The 23,126-nt window shown below is 35.1% G+C and overlaps 2 pseudogenes; both read right to left on the bottom strand.

Annotated features, from left to right (window-relative positions):
* Nucleotides 1-23,126, bottom strand: part of LOC118548041 (large ribosomal subunit protein uL11 pseudogene) — a 69,904-nt pseudogene that overhangs the window by 19,339 nt on the left and 27,439 nt on the right.
* On the bottom strand, nucleotides 13,332-13,463 carry LOC118548056 (U4 spliceosomal RNA; annotated as a pseudogene).

Below are 23,126 nucleotides of genomic sequence, written 5' to 3'. Positions count from 1 at the left end.
TTTCCAGGGACACCTAGAAGAGCCACACTCCTGAAATGGGCTGCCAAGAGAGCTGCTGATGTTGCCATGGCCATGTTTACCTGGGAAGCTGCCATGAAGGCTCCCGGCTCCATGCTGTCTCTGCCCCAATTTCCACTAGCAAAATGGATGTCTCATGTCACCTCTCTCCCATTTACTTCAGATCCAAATTCTAGTCTTGCATGAATACCTTTGATGGCAGAACATGATATCTGGAAAGCTAACTGCAAGGGAGTCTGAGAAGTTTAATTTTTTAACTTTCCAGCCTTCATAGCACACAAAGGCACATTAGAAGAAGACTGGAAAAGATATTCAGCAAAGCAATTTATAGGATATGCCATAGAAATAATAATAATTCATAGGAATACACAAATTAAATAACTATTCAAGACTCTAAATAGCAGATGTTGTTCATTTTAGAATTTTATATCCAAGGTATAGATTCCTACTCACCATCTTCTTTTTTCTTGCATAGAAATTTAAGTACCCAATCCTGGTCTTGATATTCAAAGTTTCCAAAAGCTAACATTTCCATAACCATTCAATATCTTTGCCCTCATGACTCCTTAACACCACTTCTTTATTTTACTCCCCAGTACCTATTATGTACAGCTATATCTCCCTACTCGCCTGGTAATACTTTGTTTGGAATTCTTTTTTTAAATTTCCTTTTCTAAATTCTATGGAGGGGTAGGGGATAATTTAATTTCTTTTTTTTTTTTTTTTTAAGATTTATTTATTTGGGAGAGAGAGAGAGAGTGCAGGGGGTGGGAGGGGCAGAGGGAGAGGGAGAGAGAATCTTAAGCAGATTTCATGCTGAGCATGGAGCTCCACATGGGGCTTGATCTCAAGACCTTGAGATCAGGACCTGAGCCTAAATCAAGAGTCCAAAGCTTAACCTACTGCGCCACCCAGGCACCACCAATTAATTTCTGTTCAGCTCTCAAGGGTCAATACAAATTTTACTTCTTTAATGAAGACTTGGCCAAACATCCATTATTTCTTTTTCTTATAAGTATAAAATGATAAGAAAGTAACAGGTTTTTAATATTTGTTTTGTAAAGAGATTGAGACCTAATTGACTTAAAATAAACTGCACATATTTCAATGTACAGTTTGATGTTTTGATACATGCTTATACCATTGAAATCAGAAGTTTCCTCCTGCCCTCTTTTTCCTATTTTTTTTATTGTGATAAAATACATATAACATAAAACTTACTATCATAACCTCTTGTGTATAGCTCAGTGTTTTGCATACATTTATATTGTTGTGTAACAATGGTATTTTCTTGATTGTACTTGTAATAGCTTTAGTCCCCTGGATGTCCCAAATTGTCCTGCCTTCCATTACTGACATTGCAGACTTCTTAGTCATCAGCCATAGAAATGGACTCTGGCTATCTAGATGACAATCAGAGATTCATAGAATCATGGAAAGGCTGAAAACCAGGCTGGAAAGTGAACAAAAAGCAAGGGTTAGGCAGCTTACCCCACAGCAAATACAAACTGGAGGAAGAATCCTTCTTATGTTCTCTCTGTGCTATAGGGAAATTTGAATTCCCTCTATGTTGTTAAATATATTGTTGATCTATATAGTGTTAAATCACTTGTTCAGGATTTGAAGTCCCAAGTGTGAGGCTGTATTTCTGATTAGGGAACCTATCACTGATAGGACAGGAGTATTCTGCCTCACTGGACTTCCAAGGTGGGAGGGGATCATTATCTTAAAGGCGATGTACACACATCAGGAGATCCCCCAGAAGAGGATTTTGTCCATTGTTTATGCATCTCCTGACTCTCTAATGTGATTATAAGGCCTTGCCTTGTGTTTCTTCGATTTCTTCCACAATAACTGGAAAGTTTCTAGGCATATTATAGTTTTCTATATGCATTTGTAAAATTAAGTTAAATGATAAGATATTATCCTTAAGTTTCTCAGAGCCTATGCTCACAAAATATTTACTGGTTCATTCAGTAAAAAATAAAAATAAATAAATAAATAGGGGGATAAGGAGTGATTCAGAATTGCTGAATAGCTTCTCCCATATTCAACCCCATTTACTGAGAGTAGAGATTGATTAAGCTGTGTCTGGTCTCATTTATGTTTTCAACCCCAAGTTTTCATACAGTTCTTTTCCCTTCCGGCTACCCTGCCACGATGTTACATTTCACTTTGGACTGACAAGGACCTCTATAATCTAAAGCACCTCTTTATTTCCCACCACCATCCCCTTGTTTACTCCAGTGTGCTGATCACACACACATCTACTCAGGAAACTTTACCAGGGTCCCACTCTTGCCTCAGTTTCTTCCATGGCTTACTAACCTGTTTTCCTCAGGTCTCTGTTTCAGCCAAGGAAGGTTCGTCTGACAATCCTACATAAAATCATTGCTTCTGCCATCTTTCATTAGTTACCCTTGATTCCCCCCTCCCTGCTTTGTCTTTATCGCATTTATCACCATCTGACTTATTATAATTGTCTATTTCCTATATCCCCTGCCCCTCCGTGAAAATATAAGCCTCCTGTGAACAAGGATTCTTTTTTTTATGTTTAGTTCAGTGGTTGGCACAGTACAGCTATTTCTGGCCTGCCCTTTTATTGCCTGAGCTTAGAAGGTACAGATGAACATTTGCAATGGATTTGATTATAGGAATGCTAACTTTGAATCCAAATCAAACAAAATGTTATCGTTTCTAGAAAAAAGATTTTATTATTCTCAGTAGGAGGCTTGTATTAAAAAAAATTGTACTTAGTTTTATTATTATATTTATTTATTTATTTATTTATTTATTTGCGAGAGAGAGGGAGAGAGAGAGCAACCACGAGCAGAGGGAGGGGCAGAGGGAAAGAGAGAAGCGGGCTCCCTGTTCAGCAGGGATGCGGGGCTGGATCCCAGGACCCTGGGATCATGACCTGAGCCGAAGGCAACAGCTTAACTGACTGAGCCACTAGGTGCCCCTATTATTATATGTTTAGTTTCATTAATAAAAGTTGAGGATATTTGTTTTCTCTTTTGTAAATACTACATTATTGATTTTGTCCCTTGGCTCACAAAGCCCAAAATATTTACTATCTGACCTTTTACAGTTTGAAGACCTCTGGTTTAGTTTATAGCTGTATTACCAGCCCCTACAGCAGTGCCTGGTATAGAGAAGATCCTCAGTGAACTCGTTGAATTTATAAATAAATGGATTACTCCTGGGGCTATTGGAAGGAATAGATTATAGAGGATGGGTTGTGAAGATAGTTAAGCATAACTTTGAATTATATATATATATATAATCATCTGTCAGAATCAGAGACAGGAGACATGGGTCAAAAAAGTGGGACAAATTCAGGCAGAAGACAAAAACCTAGAGGCCCCTGAGGCAGCAATTGCTTTATGGAGCAAGCATATCATCTATTTCCCTTTTCCATCGTGGTGTAGTAGCATATGAAAGGAACTAGGAGGTAGTGAAACTACCTCATGGGATTGTTGAGAGATTTAAAAAAATAATGGAGAACACTTGGAGAACACAATAAAAACTAGCTATAAATGTTTTATCGTGACATATCTTTTGTTACATTTTTTTATTCATTCATTTATAACAATAGAACATGGAGTTTAAGTTGAGTAAAAGGGAACTGCTGATCTAGAGGAGGGATAGTGTAAGATGGAAGCATCAATGGATTGAATGTCTTGGTGGGTTCAATAATTATTGGAATTGGGGTATTAGGTGGAAAGATAGTTGGTTATCAAGGAGTGGGACCTTTGCAATTGATATCAGTGGTGCAGTTACTGATAATGACAAGGTCTAGGGTAATGCTATCCAACAGAAATTTGCAGGCTACAAATGTACTTTTAAATTTTCTAGTAGCTACCAAAAAAGTAAAGAGGTAAAATTAATTTTAATAATATATTTTATTTAAGCAAATGTATCCAAAATATTATTATTTTAACATGTAATCAATATAAAAATTATTAATAAAATATATTACATTCTCTTTTTTATACCTTAGGTCTTTGGAATCTGGTATATATTTTATACTTTCTTTTCTTTCTTTATTTCTTTTTTTTTTTAGTGAGAGAGAGCATGGGTGGGGGCGGGGAGGGGCACAGGGAGAGGGAGAGAGAAAGAAGCAGGCTCCGTGCTTAGCACGGAGACCAATGCAGGGCTGGATCTCACGACCCTGAGATCATGACCTGAGCCAAAATCAAGAGTCCGACACTTAACTGACTGAGCCATTCAGGCGCCCCTACATTGTATACTTGCAGTACATCTCAACTAAGAAGTTAAATTTTTTTTTTTTTAAGATTTTATTTATTGGGCGCCTGGGTGGCTCAGTCGTTAAGCGTCTGCCTTCAGCTCAGGTCATGATCCCAGGGTCCTGGGATCCAGTCCCACATTGGGCTCCCTGCTCCGCGGGAAGCCTGCTTCTCCCTCTCCCACTCCCCCTGCTTGTGTTGCTCTCTCTATGTCTCTCTCTGTCAAAAAAATTAAATAAAATTAAAAAAAAAAAAAGATTTTATTTATTTATTTGACAGAGAGAGCAAGAGAGCACAAGCAGGGGGAGCAGTAGAAGGAGATGGAGAAGCAGGCTTCCCGCTGAGCAGGAAGCCCGATACGGGGCTCGATCCCAGGACCCTGGGATCATGACCTCAGCCGAAGGCAGACGCTTAATGACTGAGCCACCCAGGTGCCCCAAGAAGTTAAATTTTTATCAGAGATGCTTGATAGGTATTTAGATTTCAGAACCTTTACAATTGAAAAAAGTTAATTTACATACTCAAGTTGATCCATTCTTAAAAGTTTTTCAATGACTAAATCACTTATCATTTAAAAATTTTATATTAATTTAAATAATGTTAAATAAAATTTAAAGTTCAGTCTGTTAGTCACACTAACCACCCTTCAAGATCTCAGGAGCACATGTGGCTGGTGCCTACTGTATTGAATAATGCAGGTCTAGGGTGTGATGGATGGAGTGAGTGGCTGAAATAAAATAGATGGCAAGATCATTGGAAGATGAGATTAAGAAACAGAGAGGACAGGATATGAGAAGCCTCATCTAATTGGATAGTGAAACCACCAAGATTTATAATGGATATATTTTAGAGAATAGTTATAACTCAGGAATTATAATAGAAAAATGAGGGATAGTGTGGGCTTGACAGATGACCTACAGCAAGCTGTGAGATTTTAGGGAGGAGTGAGAAAGGAGGAATAGTTTGGAACTGGTAATAGAGAGAAAAAAAAGGCATGTACTCCAACTCATTGACTAGTAAGGAGCAATGGGAGAAAACACAGTCCCTGCTTGAGGGAGCTGTAGTGAAGAGAGGTCTTTAGGGAAAAGCCAAGAGTAAGGGACCCTTTAAAAAACAAATTGAAGATAAAGGGGATATTTTTCAATTTATTGATAATAGCGTTCTAATGGGTGTAAAGTGGTATTTCATTGTGGTTTTGATTTGCATTTCCCTGATGACTAATAATGTTGAGCATTTGTATATCTTCTTTGGAGAAATATCTATTCTAATCCTTCACCCATTTTTATAATTTTTTTTTGGTATTATTCCACACAATTAGGTTTGGGGAAACTTTTCTCTCTCTTTTTTAAGGTTTGTTTGTTTGTTTAGCAATCTCTACACCCAACGAAGGACTTGAACTCACAACCCTGAGATGGAGTCTCATTCTCTTCTGACTGAGGCAGCCATTGTGCCGCTCTTTGCCCATTTTTAAATCAGGCTGTTTGGTCTTTTGTTGTTGAGTTGTAGGAGTTCTCCATATATTCTGGATATATGATTTGCAAATTTTCTTCCATTCTGTGTGTTGTCTTTTTCCCTCTTTTGATAATGTCTTTTGATACACAAAAATTTTAATTTTAATGCAGTCCATTTTGTCTATTCGTTATTGTTGTTGCCTGTACTTTTGGTGTCATACTTAAGGAACCATGGCCAAATCCAAGGTCATGCAGATTTACCCCTATATTTTCTTCCAAGAAACTATAGTTTTTGCTTTTAAAAATTTAGGTCTTTGACCTATTTTGAGTTAGTATTTGTATGTTATGTAATGTAAGGGCCCAACCTTATTCTTTTGCATGAGTATATCCAATTTTCCCACCATTTGTTGAAGAGACTGTTCTTTCCCTATTGAATTAGCTTGGCACCCTTGTTCAAATCAATTAACTGTAGATGTAAGGGTTTATTTCTAGGTTCTCAATTCTATTCTGTTGATCTATATGTCTACCCTTATGTTAGTACTACATTCTTTTGATTACTGTAGATTTGTGGTAAGTTTTGAAACCAGGAAGTATGAGTTCTCCAACTTGTTCTTTTTTGAGACTGTTTTAGCTGTTATGGATCTCTTGAAATTCTATACAAATTTTAAGATGGGGTTTTCCATTTCTGCAAAAATCCTGTGGGGATTTTGATAAGGATTACATTAAATCTGTAGTATTATCATTTTGTAAATTTTAAGTCTTCCAATCTGTGAACCTCGGGTGCCTTTCCATTTAGGTCTTCTTTAATTTTCTTTTTTTTAAAATCCTTTTTGTTTTTGTTTTTTTTTGGTCTTCTTTAATTTCTTTCAGCTCTGTTTGTAGTTTACAGTAGAGTCTTATGCCTCCTTGGTTAAATTTATTTCTATCTTTTTCCCTTTTATGTTATTTCAAATTGTTTTCTTAATTTTCTTTTTAGATTATTCATTGTATGTGCGTAGAAACACAGAGAAGATTTGTGTGTTGGTTTTTTATCTTGCATCTTTGCTGAATTAGTTTGTTTGCTCTAACTGGTTTTGTGAGTGTGTGTGTGTATTTGTTAGTTTTTTCTACATATAAGAACATGCTCTCTGTGAATAGAGATAATTTTACTTCTTCCTTTCCAATTTGGATGCCTTTTATTTCTTTTTCTTGCCTAATTGCTCTGACTAGAATTTCCAGGACTAGGTTGAATAGAAATGGTGAAAGCAGGCATTTTTGTCTTCTCTTTAATCTTAGGGAAAAGCTTTTAATCTTTCCCCACAGTGTTTGATGTTAGCTACACAAGACTTTTTGCAGTTTAGAATATTCCATCCATTTCCAACCTCTTCCCCATTTTTGGACTATTTTTTGGTTCTATTTTTTGTGGTCTCTTTTTAGAAATTCAAGTATTTACGTATTCTCTGTTCTGTGCTTTCCAAAACTATAGTCTTCATTCTATCATTTTCATCTCTCTGTCCATATCCTGTTTACTGTAGGAGGGATTTCTTAATTTTGTTCCACATATTACTGATTTCACTTTCTCAGTATTTGTTCAGTTTTGTTCTCTCTCCAGTATAGATTTTTATTTTGACATTACATCTTTAATTTCTTTGCATTGGTCCATATTGTGCATATTGTCCTCTTTTTCTGACTTGTTCTATTATTATGATCTTGTTTCTTTTTTATATAGGTCACATTTTTTTACATTATATATATTTGGATTACATTAAAATACACAAATACAAGATGTATTTACATAGATTGACATACATGAGAATGTCAAGAAATTTTATAAAATTTGTCTTGAATACTGTAATATAACTTTCTATGTCCTTCCATACCTTTCTTTATGTTTACAGCAGTTTTAAAATATATCTGTATAATTTTTAATTAATATCTGCCTTCCTATTTGATTTTAAACTTAGTGTAGAGTGCTCATATATCATTTATTTTCCCTTCTATGTCTAGTATCTCTGATAGTATTAATTACATAGGTAAGACATATTAATTACAGGTTCAAAAATATTTGTTGAATAAATGAGTAAATAAATAGTTTTTAGAATTATTTCTCTTTCCCTTAGTCTATATTTTTTCAGAGACATCAGGTTGAATTTCTACATGTATTTGTCTGTTAATGAGGCAAGATCCAACCACACTTAAGATTTTTTAACAGGAATAGCCCTGGCCCTGCTCTTGTCTATGAGAATCGTAGTTGATTTTTTTTTTTTTTTTTTCAGATCTGAAATCAGACGGCAAGCTGGCATTCTATTCAAATTTCTAGGAGGAATTTTTCTCTACACAATTCTTCTTTCCTTAGGGTGCCTTCCTATCCTTCTCCCATTTGATTTTAATGCTCTGAGCTAATGGAATGTATAAAAAACTACAAGTCCCAGCTTGCACTACTACCTGACATCCCAGGCTTACAGACATCCCAGGATGCAACTTGCCATTGCCCATCCTTCCACATGGTCTATGAATGGATATAGTATGCAAATTTGGAGAGTGGAGTTGGAGAGGATTTTCTGTGCATATGTGTGTATAAAATAGTTTTCTGGCTAATTAAAAATGCAGTATCTTAAACCTCTGCAGTAAATAATTCAATACTTGGTTTCTAGAATGCTATAAATTGTGTGTCTTAAGTTAGAGAATAGTCAATATTTTTTTCTCTTTTTTAAAAGAAGTCTATATTTATTGAGAGGAAGTCTAGATTGTTAAAAAAAATCAATACAGCTATCTTCCTTTCATAGTTCATGGATTTTTCACCTTAATTTTGTATATTGGATGTTTTTGTTCAGTCTCAATTTTTAGTTGTGGCATGGGATTTGGTCTTTTTTTCCTGTACATTTTAGTAGGAAGTAGGGAGAGCCGGTATGAGTGACCCCTTTCTAGATATCATTCTAAATTGGAAATTCCTGAATTCTGTTTTCAAATTGATAGCTGGGTACCACCTGACAGAATAGTAAATTCAGAGTCCTCCGGATCTTATTTGCAAACTAAATGTGGTAATATCACTAGAGGACAATCAATGAGAAATCTAGAGTCTCTCAGGAATTAAAATGTGGCACCATGGGGCCAAGATATGAGTGAAAAAATATTATAAACATGCACCATACTGAGAGACTGGGTAATTGTTAACATGATACCATTCTACCAAAAGTTCCTGAAAGGTTTCTGCTAATTATGGACCAGTATATCTTACTTTCTTTTTTTTTTCCACTTGTTTTTTTTTATTATGTTATGTTAATCACCATATATTACATCATTATATATCTTTCTTAATGGAAAGAATTAATAATTAATGTCCTCTTAATAGACAGTGACATTATTGCTACAGCATAGGGGATATAGCCCCCTAAGTTAGATCAAGTTTGGTCAAAGCATTAAAGAACTATTCCTCTGCCAGGGCTCTGTCATTCTTGGGCTCTGCCACTATCGTGGTCTACCCTGCCCTCAACCAGCCCTGGGATGACACGCCTGATAGCCACAGGATGGGCCTTGATTTCTAGTCACCGCCATCTTATTCATTGAGGCAAGCAGCAGCTATGGTTGCCCTACATAACTTTCTTGGAATTTTGCATATTTATTCCTCAATGTCAGAGTTTGAAGTTTGGGAGAAATTTCTTATTACTGTGTAAAGTGGATGTATGAATTTCAAACTGGCCTAAAGATTGTAGAGGTGATATAGCATGTTGAATGATACTAAAATTTTAATTTAAGATCTCTCAGTTTGGGCTATATTAATTTATTTAATCTTCAAATAAAGTTTTGTTAGACATGTGGTAGGTGGTTATGGAACATGTGAAATAAAGTTCCTCACTTCCAAGGTAGGATATTTCATTTTCTTGGAGGAAGATCTACTTTTCATTTTCCTCAAGTCTTAACATGTTTAGGGGATAAGGAGATAAGGTCAGCTAGTTCTAATTGTTGATGGAAATGGACTTGGGGCTCATAACTACTGCCAGATCCCTGTGGGATATAGAAGTGGTGTGAAGATGAGTCAACCAATCTTGGACTCTTTCCTAATGAAAACCAAATGATGGTGGGATACTGGTCAACTTGTTTGTCAATCTGAAAGGGTGGTTCTTTGATATATTTACATATTTGCATGACCAGATCTGAGTGGGACAATATAATCTCTACTAGGAATCATTGTGAACAACCAATACAGGGCTTGATTATATATACAATGCTTGCTCAGAAACCAGGCAGAGTCAGACTGAAGAGTAACTGTGAATGCCACCATTTTACAAGCCAAGTAAGAGAGGCAGAAACTGGCTGAGAAATTCCTTAGGATATATCACAAATTAGGGACAGAATTTAGAATGAAATTCACAGGCACTGAGGTTCCAGTCTGTTGCTTAGTCACCGAATCTTTCCTCTATTCAGCCTTCAGTCATGGTTCTCCTTTAGATTGAAAGACAGATTTACTTACGAAAGTTGGTGCATATAGTGTGACGGGGGAATGAGCAGAAGTGAGAATCCAAGTGACGTTTCTAAATGTAGCATTTGTGGACACTGCCAAATTTAGGCAGTAAATATTTTATTCATTACTTCAGATTTATTTTCCACTTTAAAGATGAAACATACTTTCCAAACAATTTGGCATTATAGTAAAGTGAGAAAAAATGAAAAATAATTGTGCAATCATCAAAATAAAAAGAAATTCAACATTTTGCTGAATTTCCTTTTTTGAACACACATATACAATTTTTATTATATGTATTATATTCTGATTTTACCAGTCTTTAAACAATGCTTTGAAATTAAAGAAAAAGTAATTATGGAAGAATATTTAGATAATAATTATTGTGAAGATCAGAATTCAGTGGCTGGAATTCTTAAAGGACTGGCTATTACTGTGAAATTGAACATATAAATATGACAAAAATTCATGGTTGCCATACAGTTCTATAGGGGTTTAATAAATACTTGCTAAACAAATGAACATGCATATATGTACATAGATAATACTTTATATTTATATGTGTGAAAACCCATAATTGGATCAATTGGCTAGAAAAAGACCATAAAAACCATCAAAGTCTTCAATGAAATTTGTTTATCTCATAATGTTAGGTAATAATAATAATAACCATTTATCATGTACCTATTTTTGTACACACTACCATACAGATGTAAATTCTCTTTACAACAACAACCAGGAAAGAGGTGAATACTTATTTCAATTTTACAGATGAGCAAATGGAGGCTTAGAAAGTTGAAGTAATTTGCACAGGTTCACACAGTTATTCAGCACTGAATTTAAACCGATTTATATTTAATTCCAATCAATCAATGCAAGGGGGTGATAACAAACTTCAGTTTCTGAATCTCAATAGTTCACAAACTATTAGATACAATTAAGAGACTGTAATGGGTGAAATTAAAGTCTCTTACTAGCCAAAATCAGTGACCTATCATAATAAAGTCTGTTGAGTCATTCCTTTAGGAAAGTAATACACAAATATCTTTTATAGATGGTAACTTTTTGTGTAAATTATTAATAAAATAAGTTTGTAGTTTTCTGGGTGTTGTAGATTGGAAATTTACTCTCTGCTAAACTATTCTAGCCTGCTTATCACTTAAGAAAACAGTTTTATTGAGGCACACTGGAAATACAATAAACTGCACATTTTAGAAGTGTACAACTTGATAAGTTTGACATTTGTATATACACATGAAACCCACATGTCCATCCTCCACAGTTTTACTTTCCTACCAGTAGTACATGAGAATTCCAGTTTTTCCATAATCTCCTCTACATGTGGAAAGTGCAGTCTTTTTAGTTGGAGTTATTCTGATCCACCTGCCTTATTTACTTATTTACTTACTATTTATTTATTTATTTATTTATTTATTTATGAGAGAGGATGGCAGAGGGAGAGGGAGAGAGAGTTTCCCAAGCAGGTTCCACACCCAGTGCAGAGCTGGACATGGGGCTTCATCTCAGAACCCTGAGCCAAAATCAAGAGTCAGAGGCTTAAACAACTGAGCCACCCAGGCACTCCTACCTGCCATTTTTAAATGATATTGACATTTAAGCAATCATTTATTTATTTATTTATTTTGGTAGTGTCAGTATTCAAACTGGGGAAATATTAGGCAAAAAATGTCAAAAGGATAAAGTCTTCCTTGGTTACGTTATATAACATTTTTTTTTTATATTTGATAATGTCATGAACATTGTATTTCAGGGTTTTCCAGTTAAAATGACAACTCTTGAGGTAGAGAAAATGTTATTTATGAGTCTTCTTTTTATGGCCTTACTGAAGTTTTATAATTTTCATATTCAGTTCTTGTGTATTTTGTTACTCTATTTTTAGGTATTTTAAGTTTTTGTGAATATGATTTTTAAAAAACATTTCAATATATGTTTTATATATTTTTAAAAGGTTGTTGATTGTTTATAGGAACACTTTCTTATCCAGCCTCTTTGATAAACTCATTTCTTTCAATAGCTTATAAATTTACTTATATTTTCTATGTAGGCAGTCATTTTGTCTGTCAATGAGATTTTTTTCTTCCTTTCTAATTCTATACCTCTTATTTCCTTTTCATATTTTATTACATTGTGGTTAAATGCTTTTTGAAGTGACAGATTATTAAGGTTCTCTCCTTAGTGTTCATTTTGGATCAAAATGGTGCTCTTTGAAGACATGAAGTCTAGTCTCTGATACTTACTATTTATATAACCTTGAGCAAGTAACTTATTTAAACAAACCTCAGTTTCCTCATCTGAGAATAAGGATAATAAAAATGTTTGCAAATCCAATTTACTGGGATTCTGTGAGGATCAAATTAATTAAAATACATGCAAGCAATTTTTAAACTGTGAATCGACATGCAGGGATTAAATTACTTGCCCATTATGGAGGAGCTATTGTATCTGTTTCTTTGGAGTTGTTTTAAGGGGGCTATGTTATCCCTAAAAGCTTATAAATATATATTGGCTTGTCAAGAACTTATGTCTTTTTATTTAGTGATTAGTTCAGAGCCAACTATAAGAAAATTTAGCAGGAGAAATTAATATAAATAATAAGAAAATCATATCAGTTTGGTGTTTCAGCAAAAAGATGAAAATTTTAGAAAAAGTAAACCACATTAATAAAGGTATTATTTTTTGTGGGAGTGTTTTTGAGAGTAAGACATTGCCTTAGTTTAGAAATTAGATCATATAAACACCTGAAATATGAAGTCTGAACATATATAGTGAACAAAATGATCATCATTGCATTTATATTTTGATAGTCTGTAAGAGGTCTACGTATAGCTAGATGCATATTTTAAAGTAATTTTTTCTTTTCGTAAGAAAAAGATATATACAAGAAATATTTATAGCCACATACTCATAAGACTGGCCATCAAGAAACTGTTCTGATCTTTGAAGTAAGACTTGTATTCTGATCATTGAACATTCACTCTTGTTGATCAAAGGCAAACCAGTTATCAAAAGAAGAAAGAAAAACTAGGTCAAAGGTGAAAAACAAAATGGGGAATAAACTAAAAGAAAGTATCTCTCATTCCTAGCTCATTAGTTAATCATGTGTTTTTTTAAAAAAATATTTTAAATGTTTTATTCATTGTAAGATACCATGTATTATACTAGTTTTCATCAATTTAGACCCAAGAACAGAATTCATGGTGATCTATATTAGTAAACAATGATTAGCAATAATCGCGCCTCGGATAAACCTCATTGGCTACGATACTGCCACTGCACATTTGAAATCTGACAGTCAAATGGAAGGAATATTTCATAATAGTGGAAATGAGGTAATCTTGCAACTCTGAATTTACCCAGAATTTATAAATTATATTTACTGATAGCTATTATATATATTCATGCAACATGGATAAATAATTGAACCCTAACTTTAACATTGTGTATATGTACTCAATGCCATGGTAGAGACTGTCTAGTAATTTGCAAATGGTTCTGACCTTGAGGGCTAGAAATCCTAAATCTTCCCTGAGTTTGAGCTATTCCTGACTTACTCAAAGTGGATGTGTGAAGGGTGCCTGGATGACTCAGTTGGTGGAACATGCAATTCTTGATCTCCCAGTTGTGAGTTCAAGCCCCACGTTGGGTGTAGAGTTAACTTAAAAAAAAAAAAAAGTGGATATATGAGTGTGTGTTGTGGGAAGGAGGAGAGGAGAAAGGGGATATTGGGAAGGTGTCCTGATGGGGAAGTCATTGATCACAGACCAGGGTATGGCTCCCACCTGCACTGTCTTGAGTCTGGGATATGGAGAATGCCATGTAGCCATGGCTTGGATATTGACCTTTAATGATTGTAGATTAATGAGGAGATTGGAGCTACTTGCTGAAGGATGTTATTTTAGGAGAATCCTAAACAAAGCGTCATTATAAGCAAACTAGAGAGTATTGTATGTCTTCAGTCTTTTCTATTATTTCCTACAATTCATTGTGACCTAACTTCTCTCAGTCTTTCATCTGCCTCATTTTTATCATTTATTGGCTTTCATCCCCATGTCTCTCACTACTGTGAAGAGTTCTGCACAGGGTTGAGAATTTTCTTTTCCACTCTGCATTCTTATCTCTGTCTTTGTGCTTGACTCATACAAAAATGGACTTAAATTTCCTGAATCACTTCAATTTTATTGAGTTAAATCTTCAGTTCATTTCAGCCATGGATCAACCACCGTCCTTCTTTAGGTCATGCCAACATTTTGAACAACTGAGTATCTTTAACAAGTCCCCTCATCATCATTTCCTTGATTTCATATCTTTCACTCCTTCATTCTTCCAACATCCTTTACTTTCTAAAGGTATTTGTTCCCCTCATTATGACTTTTGATCTTTTCATTTTTTTTAGTTCTCTTAATATGTTTCCTGCTCTATGCCTTAGATTATACCATTCTTTCTGTTCAGAATATTATATATCTATTGAGATATTCTTCATTATCTAAAGATCATTCTGAATGGCACGTACCTGAAGTATTCTCTGATTTCTTTAGTTACAATAAAAAGAAAACAAAACAAAAGAAACCTTTACATTTACAAGGTACTTTCTTATACAATATTTTATTTTGCTATCACAATAACCTTGTGAGGTTACATGCTGCTCTTTTATCCATTTTACAGAGAGCTAGGTGGCTGGTCTACAGATGAGGTTTTACTCCTTGTTCAGTGCTCTTTCTGCTAACACAGTCCTGCCAGAACCAATTTTCAGAACTTGTTTAGTGTATTATTTGCATGATTCAATGATACTTAACATACAGTAGTTTATTATGTAGTTATTTTTATACATGTAAGAGCTCCTGCTTCTATTTTTTAAGCTCTAGATAATGTCTTAACTTCCTTTAGAGTCCCAAAGCAACTGCCCCAGTGCCTTAAACATGGAAGATGCTCAATATATATTTGTTGAATAGATGAACAAATTAATTATAGGACACTACAAAAGATAGAGTGTTGGAAGCCAGAGCCAGGATGCAGAGCAACATGCTTTCACAATACTATTTTGTAAGTAAAACAATTGAGGCTTAAAGAGGGCAAAAGGTTTCTTGGGGTCACATCACAAATTAGGAACAGAATTAAAAAGAAAATGCAGAGGCCCTGAGGTTCCACTCTGCTGCTTAGTCACTGAATCTTTCTTCTTTTCAGCTTTCAGTCATGGCTCTCTGTCTAGGTTGAAAAAAAAAAGATTCGTTTATGGAAAATGGTGCATATAGTGTGACGGGGAATGAAAGTCTGGCCCCACAACATTTCCATATGCCCTTAACAAGGTCAGCTGTGTTTAGCATCTTTCTTTATCAATTTTGCCCACTTCATGATCTTTCAGGTTAAAATATGGTCCTTACTTCAATAGATTCCCATAAATATGGGATATTATGAAGATTAGTGATGCAAGACGCATAATATCCTGCAAGTTCCACAGGAGAAAGGTATTACATAAATACAAAGCATGATTATTTTTTCCACTAGCAACAGGACTAAGCTTACCAACACATAGTTCACAGGCTGCTGAGCCACCAGCAGATGATATACACTTTTTCCTGTACGTGGATTAAAGTGGCAAAAATTTCCCTTGGGATATTTGGACCATTTACTACACTTAAGGTATTTTTTTTTTCTGGGGGTGGGGTGGGATGGGTGGTGTGTTAGTGATAGAGCAAAAGCGTTAGAAGTGAGATTAATTTCAGATCAAAACATGTATAGAAGGCCAAACAGGAAAACAAGTATAAAGAAATAAGTACAAAGCTAATATCAACATGTAAAAAATGTGGCCTTATTTGTCCCTTACTTGCATTTCTTGTGATGTTGGATTTATTCTGAAACAGAGTATTATCAAAAACATTGAATTCAGTCATACTTCAATAGAAGAACAATTGTGAGGTCTAATTTTTGGAGAATCTTCTGTATCAATGGAGAAATGATATAATTTAGAGTTGGTTATAAGAAACATTATTTTATTAAAATAGTTTTGCATGAAATCAGTGATATCATTTAGTTGTTGTGATTCACACTTCTCATGTCTGGAAGCAATGTAATTCCATGACTTAAATATCAGATAATAATATCAAGCCGTAGAAAACGTGATCATTTTTTGTTTCACTTTTTTTTAATGTATATGCAAATATTTTATATGAGCTAACTTCATACCTCATGTACAATGAAAAAGGTATCCTTCCACAATCTGATGACCTGGTTTGATGGCTCCAGGAAGTGAATAACTATAGAATTTATTGCCAGCAAGATTAACTCAACATTGACTAGGAAAAATGAAACTCATTATCCGACAAAGACACGCTCCTGAAATTAGGGTAGTGAATACTAAATATCTTTATATATCTAGTTCGTATGTTCAGTGATCTGGACATATAGTTGCAGCTAACTAATTCTGGCATGCTCATGGAAAAGCTAAGCATTTCAGAATCATCCAACCCTTGGAAGTGGTACTAAGGTTTTTCTCTGTGGACAATAGGAAGAGTCTGATTCATATAATTCCCGGGTTGATATTAGACAATTCTAAGGTGTGAATTGGTGGGATCTCACTTGAATACTTGTCTAATTACTGAAGGTGAATGCCAGTTGTTCTCTGAGAAAAGATCTGGCTTTCCTTCTCTTCCATGAGTTGGTAGGTGGGTCTTCCATGGAAAAGAATCTTGGATAAACTTTTCAGGCCTCATAAAAATTGTAGCAGTTTTGCCTGCTCATCTAGAATCTAAGGTCTCCTTATTTTTCTGGAGCAAGTTATGCCTTTTCTAAGACATGTGTCAGATTTTTATTCCCGACCTGTGTATTTCCGCTAAAGAATCTGACGCTCAGGGATGTAAAATAAGTTGTCAAATATATTTCAAATTCAAATTGAAACAGATTGTCAAATCTGGATCTCCTTGATTCCAAAGCCTGTGATCTCTCCCAGGTGCTACCCTTCATCTAAAGTTGAATGTGAGAAGTGATTTTTTTGAGAGACATTAGTCCAAGGGTTTGTCCTCCATCAACTTCTGTGGATATTCAGGTATTATTACTGGATCTAGTTTGAAGAAAGAATGACAATAAGATCCACATGCATTAACTTAGACTGGGTGGAATTACTCTTTCTGCCTCTAGCTTTTATTGGAAGAGATCCCAAGAAGCAGCAACATTCGGTCTATTTCTTTCTCAGGGGTTTCAGATTAAATCCCACAGGAGAACGTCTTTTAGAATTTAGAGACTAGGTGTTAGAATTTTCTTCTGTGAGGAATTTATATGCTTTCTACTGTCAGTTAATATGAACTATACACCTTTACAAGTTTCTTTTCTGCATTAGCTATCACAAAGCTCAGAGTTAAATTGGATATTTTGACATGAACCATATGATGTTTTTAGTTAGAATATTTATTTTTTTTCTCCTCTCCTTGGTCCTTGTTTTCTAATTTATTGAGTGTATTTTGCATGTTATTAATTTCAGCCATCTCAATTCCTGTCAATAAATAAGAGTAAAGACCTGTATAAAGAGAACAGAATTTAATCCTTCTACCTTTTATCTTCTTATGCTCTCTTCAAGAGACATTATATGCTGTACAATGAGAGAAGAGGATCTGAAGTCTAGGTAAAGATACTAGGGAGAATGACCATGTTGAAGAAGAATCTAATTAAACTCATCCAGTGCTTTTTGAGTACAGACTATGTGTCAGGCACCATGGGGTATTACAAGCATTAATATAAATGTAAACATAGCCTCTGACTTTTACAGCGCACAGACTAGAAAACAATAAATAATGGCACAGTATATAATTAATTTTATAAAAAGATAAAAAAGCCCAAATTAAATGAAAAATCTCCAGAATGTTTTATACCACAGTGACATTTCAACATGAAAACATGCAAGAAAGTAACTTAAAGCTTTTATTCTTGAAACTATACAGGAATCTATTCTAATGTATGATTAATCTTGTGTTCCATTGACAACATACTAAGCACAGGCAGTTGCATTTGTATTGCAGCCTGTGGATTGTGTATCATTTCTGGCATACCAACCTACCCTCTTCTTCTGTATTCAAGAACGCAGATAGGAATGGAATTGGGGATGACATTATTTTAGGAATAATCTTGAATCTGGTCTCATTTATAAGCCAAGACAATCATTTGCAAACCACAACCTAATGGTAACTACAACATGTCAAGAAAATTGCTATGCCACATTAAAATGGGGTCAAAATTAAAAGGTTTTAATTTTCACCTAGTTTCTAATTCTTAGTACTTTATTGATATGAAAAATACTTGATCACTATCTCTCTTAAGGTGTCTTTAGGCTTCTCTAACCACTCCTCATGTCTTATTTTTATTGCTAAACAACTCAGTTCCCAGCTATTAACTCCTAGTGTTAGTAACAAACGGAAGACAAGACTCTACTAACATCTATGGACTTATGAGCTTTCATTCTAAATTAGACACATTGATTGCCTATACAATCAATTCATTAGAAACCAGGTCTTGTTTCACTTGATTTTATTAACAGTAAGGAAATTAGGACTGTTAACTGTGAAATGTATTACTTTTTGAATTTGACAAAACCTTTAATCCTCTTGTGACCCTCAGGATTTTTGATATCTCTGAAATTTCTTAGTTATAGAATAACTAATACATAATTTTAGCCTAACATATAAAATTTTCTAATTATACATATCTGGCTAGGGTAACAGGTATATGATTTTGTTTAGGCTTTTGGAAAATTTTTGCCATCATGATACAACATAAGATTGATCTACTGTTCTTAGGATAGATTAGGTTATGCTACAGTAACAAACAACCTCTAAATCTCAACTGTTTAAAACGAAATATTTTTATCTCTACATACCAGTGCCCGTTGCTGGGATTGAGGTGTGCTCAGAATCACTCAGGGGTCTAGGCTGATGGAGTCTCTATTATCTTTTTTTTTTTTTTTTTTTAAAGATTTTATTTATTTGACAGAGAGAGAGATAGCAAGAGCAGGAACACAAGCAGGGGGAGTGGGAGAGGGAGAAGCAGGCTTCCTGCCGAGCAGGGAGCCCGATGTGGGACTCGATCCCGGGACCCCGTGATCATGACCTGAGCCGAAGGCAGATGCTTAACGACTGAGCCACCCAGGCGCCCTGGAGTCTCTATTATCTTATATCTCCATTTCAACACGAGCCTTCAAGGTTTGCCATTGTAATCATGGAGAATCATCACCTGCTTTTAAATGGTTCCATCTAGAAGTGACCTATCACTTCCACTCACATTTCATTTGCTGAATCAAGCCACATGGTTATGACAAATTTAAAGGGGCAAGGAAGCTTATTTCTCCTGCAAGACCAGGAAAGGGAGGAGCATTAGTAAGATATATCACACTTACGGAATTTGACTGTGGCATCAGTGTGTGGATATTAAAAAGACAAAGCAGGAAAGAATGTCCAATGGAAAAAAGACAGTCTCTTCAACAAATGGTGTTGGGAAAATTGGACAGCCACATGCAGAAGAATGAAACTGGACCATTTCTTTATACCACACCCAAAAATAGACTCCAAATGGTTGAAAGACCTAAATGTGAGACAGGAGTCCATCAAAATCCTAGAGGAGAACACAGGCAGCAATGTCTTTGACCTCAGCCTCAGCAACTTCTTCCTAGAAACATCGCTAAAGGCAAGGGAAGCAAGGGCAAAAATGAACTATTGGGACTTCATCAAGATAAAAAGCTTTTGCACAGCAAAAGAAATAGTCAACAAAACCAAAAGACAACCGACAGAATGGGAGAAGATATTTGCAAATGACATATCAGATAAAGGGCTAGTATCCAAAATCTATAAAGAACTTATCAAACTCAACACCCAAAGAACAAATAATCCAATCAAGAAATGGGCAGAAGACATGAACAAACATTTTTCCAAAGAAGACATCCAAATGGCCAACAGACACATGAAAAAGTGCTCAACATCGCTCGGCATCAGGGAAATCCAAATCAAAACCTCAATGAGATACCACCTCACGCCAGTCAGAATGGCTAAAATTAACAAGTCAGGAAACGACAGATGTTGGCAGGGATACAGAGAAAGGGGAACCCTCCTGCACTGTTGGTGGGAATGCAAGCTGGTGCAGCCACTCTGGGAAACAGTGTGGAGGTTCCTCAAAAAGTTGAAAATAGAGCTACCATACGACCCAGCAATTGCACTACTGGGTATTTACCCCAAAGATACAAATGTAGGGATCCGAAGGGGTACATGCACTCCAATGTTTATAGCAGCAATGTCCACAATAGCCAAACTATGGAAAGAGCCAAGATGTCCATTGACAGATCAATGGGTAAAAAAGATGTGGTATATATATACAATGGAATATTAGGCAGCCATCAAAAGGAATGAAATCTTGCCATTTGCAACGACGTGGATGGAACTGGAGGGTATTATGCTGAGCGAAATAAGTCAATCAGAGAAAGACATGTATCATATGACCTCACTGATATGAGGAATTCTTAATCTCAGGAAACAAATTGAGGGTTGCTGGAGTGGTGGGGGGGGTGGGAGGGATGGGGCAGCTGGTTGATAGACATTGGTGAGGGTATGTGCTATGGCGAGCGCTGTGAATTGTGTAAGACTGTTGAATCACAGACCTGTACCTCTGAAACAAATAATACATTATATGTTAAAAAAAAAGAAGAAGATAGCAGGAAGGGAAGAATGAAGGGGGGGAAATCGAAGGGGGAGACAAACCATGAGAGACTATGGACTCTGAGAAACAAACTGAGGGTTCTAGAGGGAAGAGGGGTGGGAGGATGGGTTAGCCTGGTGATGGGTATTAAAGAGGGCACGTACTGCATGGAGCACTGGGTGTTATATGCAAACAATGAATCATGGAATGCTACATCAAAAACGAATGATGTAATGTATGGTGATTAACATAACATAATAAAAAAAGAAATAGAAAGCTATGTTGAAATAATTTATGTGTATTTTAAAGTACTCTTAGAAATCTATCTATATCATATCACAGAAAAAAGAAAAAGTATGATACTATCACAACCTACTACTACCTGTTGGACGTTTGTGTGTCTTCCTTGGGAAAAAGTCCATTTGGTTTCTTTGCCCTTTTTAAAATTAGATTTTCTATTTATTTTTTGCTAGTGAGTTTTTGAAGATCCATCAGATATATGGTTTGTAAATATTTTCTCTCATTCCATAGCTTGCCTTTTCATTCTGTCGATTGTTTCCTTTGTTGGGCAGAAAATTTTTAGTTTGATAAAGTTTCACTTGCTTATTTTTCTTTTGTTGTCTATGCTTTTGGTGTCATATCCCAAAATAAGCTTTGCCAAGAAAATGTCAAGGAGCTTTTTCCTTATGTTCTCTTGTAGGAGTTTTATGGTTTCAGGTCTCACATTTAAGTCTTTAATACATTTTTATTTGATTATTTGATTATTATATATGGTACAATTTAAAGGTCCAATTTTACTCTCTTACATGTGGATATTCAGTTTTCCCGACACCATTTTTTGAACAGACTGTCCTTTCCATATTGTATACTCTTGGAACCCTGTGATAGATTAATTTACAGTGCATGTGTGGGTTTATTTCTGGACTCTCAATTCTATTCCATTTATATATGTGTCTGTTTTTATGTCAGTACCACACTGTTTCAATACTATAGCCCTGTAATCTAGTTTGAAATCAGGAAGTATGATGCCTCCAGCTTTGTTCTTCTTTCTTAAGATTGCTTTGGCTAGTCAGCATCTTTTGTGGTTCCCTATGAATTTTAAGATTTTTTTTTATTTTTATAAAAAATGCCATTGGAGTTTTGATAGGAATTGCATTGAATTTGTAGATAGCTTTGAGTTAGTATGGACATTTTCACAATATTAATTCTTTCCATCTAAGAACATGAGATAGCTTTCCATTTGTTTCCTTTTCATTTTCTTTCATGTCCTACAATTTTCAGTGTACAGATCGTTCATTTCCTTGGTTAAATTTATTCCTAAATATTTTATTCTTTTTAATGCTATTGTAAATGAATTATTTCTTAATTTCCTTTTTGAATAATTCATTATTAATGTATAGAAAAACAACTGATTTTTGTATGCTGATTTTGTGTCCTGCAATTTTACTGAATTTGTTTGTTAGTTCTGGTGGAGTATTTAGGGCTTCTTATATGTTAAGACATATTATTGGTAAACAGAGACAGATTTACTTCTTCCTTTCCTATTTGGATGCCTTATTTCTTTTTCTTGTCTAATTGCTCTGGCTAGAACTTGCAGTATTGTGTTGACTAAAAGGGATGAGAATTCTATACCTAATTTTGTTGAGAGTTTTTATCATGAAAAAATGTTGAATTTTGTCAAATGTTTTTGCATTGATTGGGATGATCATATGATTTTATTCTTCATTCTGTTAATATGATGTATCACATTTATTGATTTGCATATGTTGAACCATCTTTGCATCCCAGGGATAAATCCCATTTGATCTTGGTGAATGATCTCTTTTTACGCACTACTGAATTTAGTTTTTTGTATTTTGTTTAGCATTTTTACATCTAGGTTAGTCAGAGATATTGACCTGTAATTTTTGTTGTTGTGTGTCCTTACCTGGCTTTGGTGTGGGTGTAATGTTGGTCTTGTTAAATGAGTTTAAAAGTATTCTCTCCCCTTCAAGTTTTTGGAAGCGTTTAGGAAAGATTGGTATTAATTTTCCTTTAAATGTTTGATACAATTCACCTGGGGGGGTGCATGGGTGGCTCAGTCAGTTAAGTGTCTGCCTTCAGCTCAGGTCATGACCTCAGAATCCTGGGATCGAGCCCTGTGTTGAGCTCACTGCTCTATGGGGAGTCTGCGTCTCTGTCTGCCTCCCTTCCCCCCGCTTGTGCTCTCTCTCAAATAAATAAATAAAATCTTAAAAAAAAAAAAAAGAATTCGCCTGGGAAGCCATCTGGTCCTGGGCT

The sequence above is a fragment of the Halichoerus grypus genome, chromosome 1 (assembly GCF_964656455.1).
Source record: "Halichoerus grypus chromosome 1, mHalGry1.hap1.1, whole genome shotgun sequence".
NCBI lineage: Eukaryota > Metazoa > Chordata > Mammalia > Carnivora > Phocidae > Halichoerus > Halichoerus grypus.
Note: the sequence above shows the minus strand (reverse complement) of the source record. Positions and strands in the feature narration are given on the sequence as shown.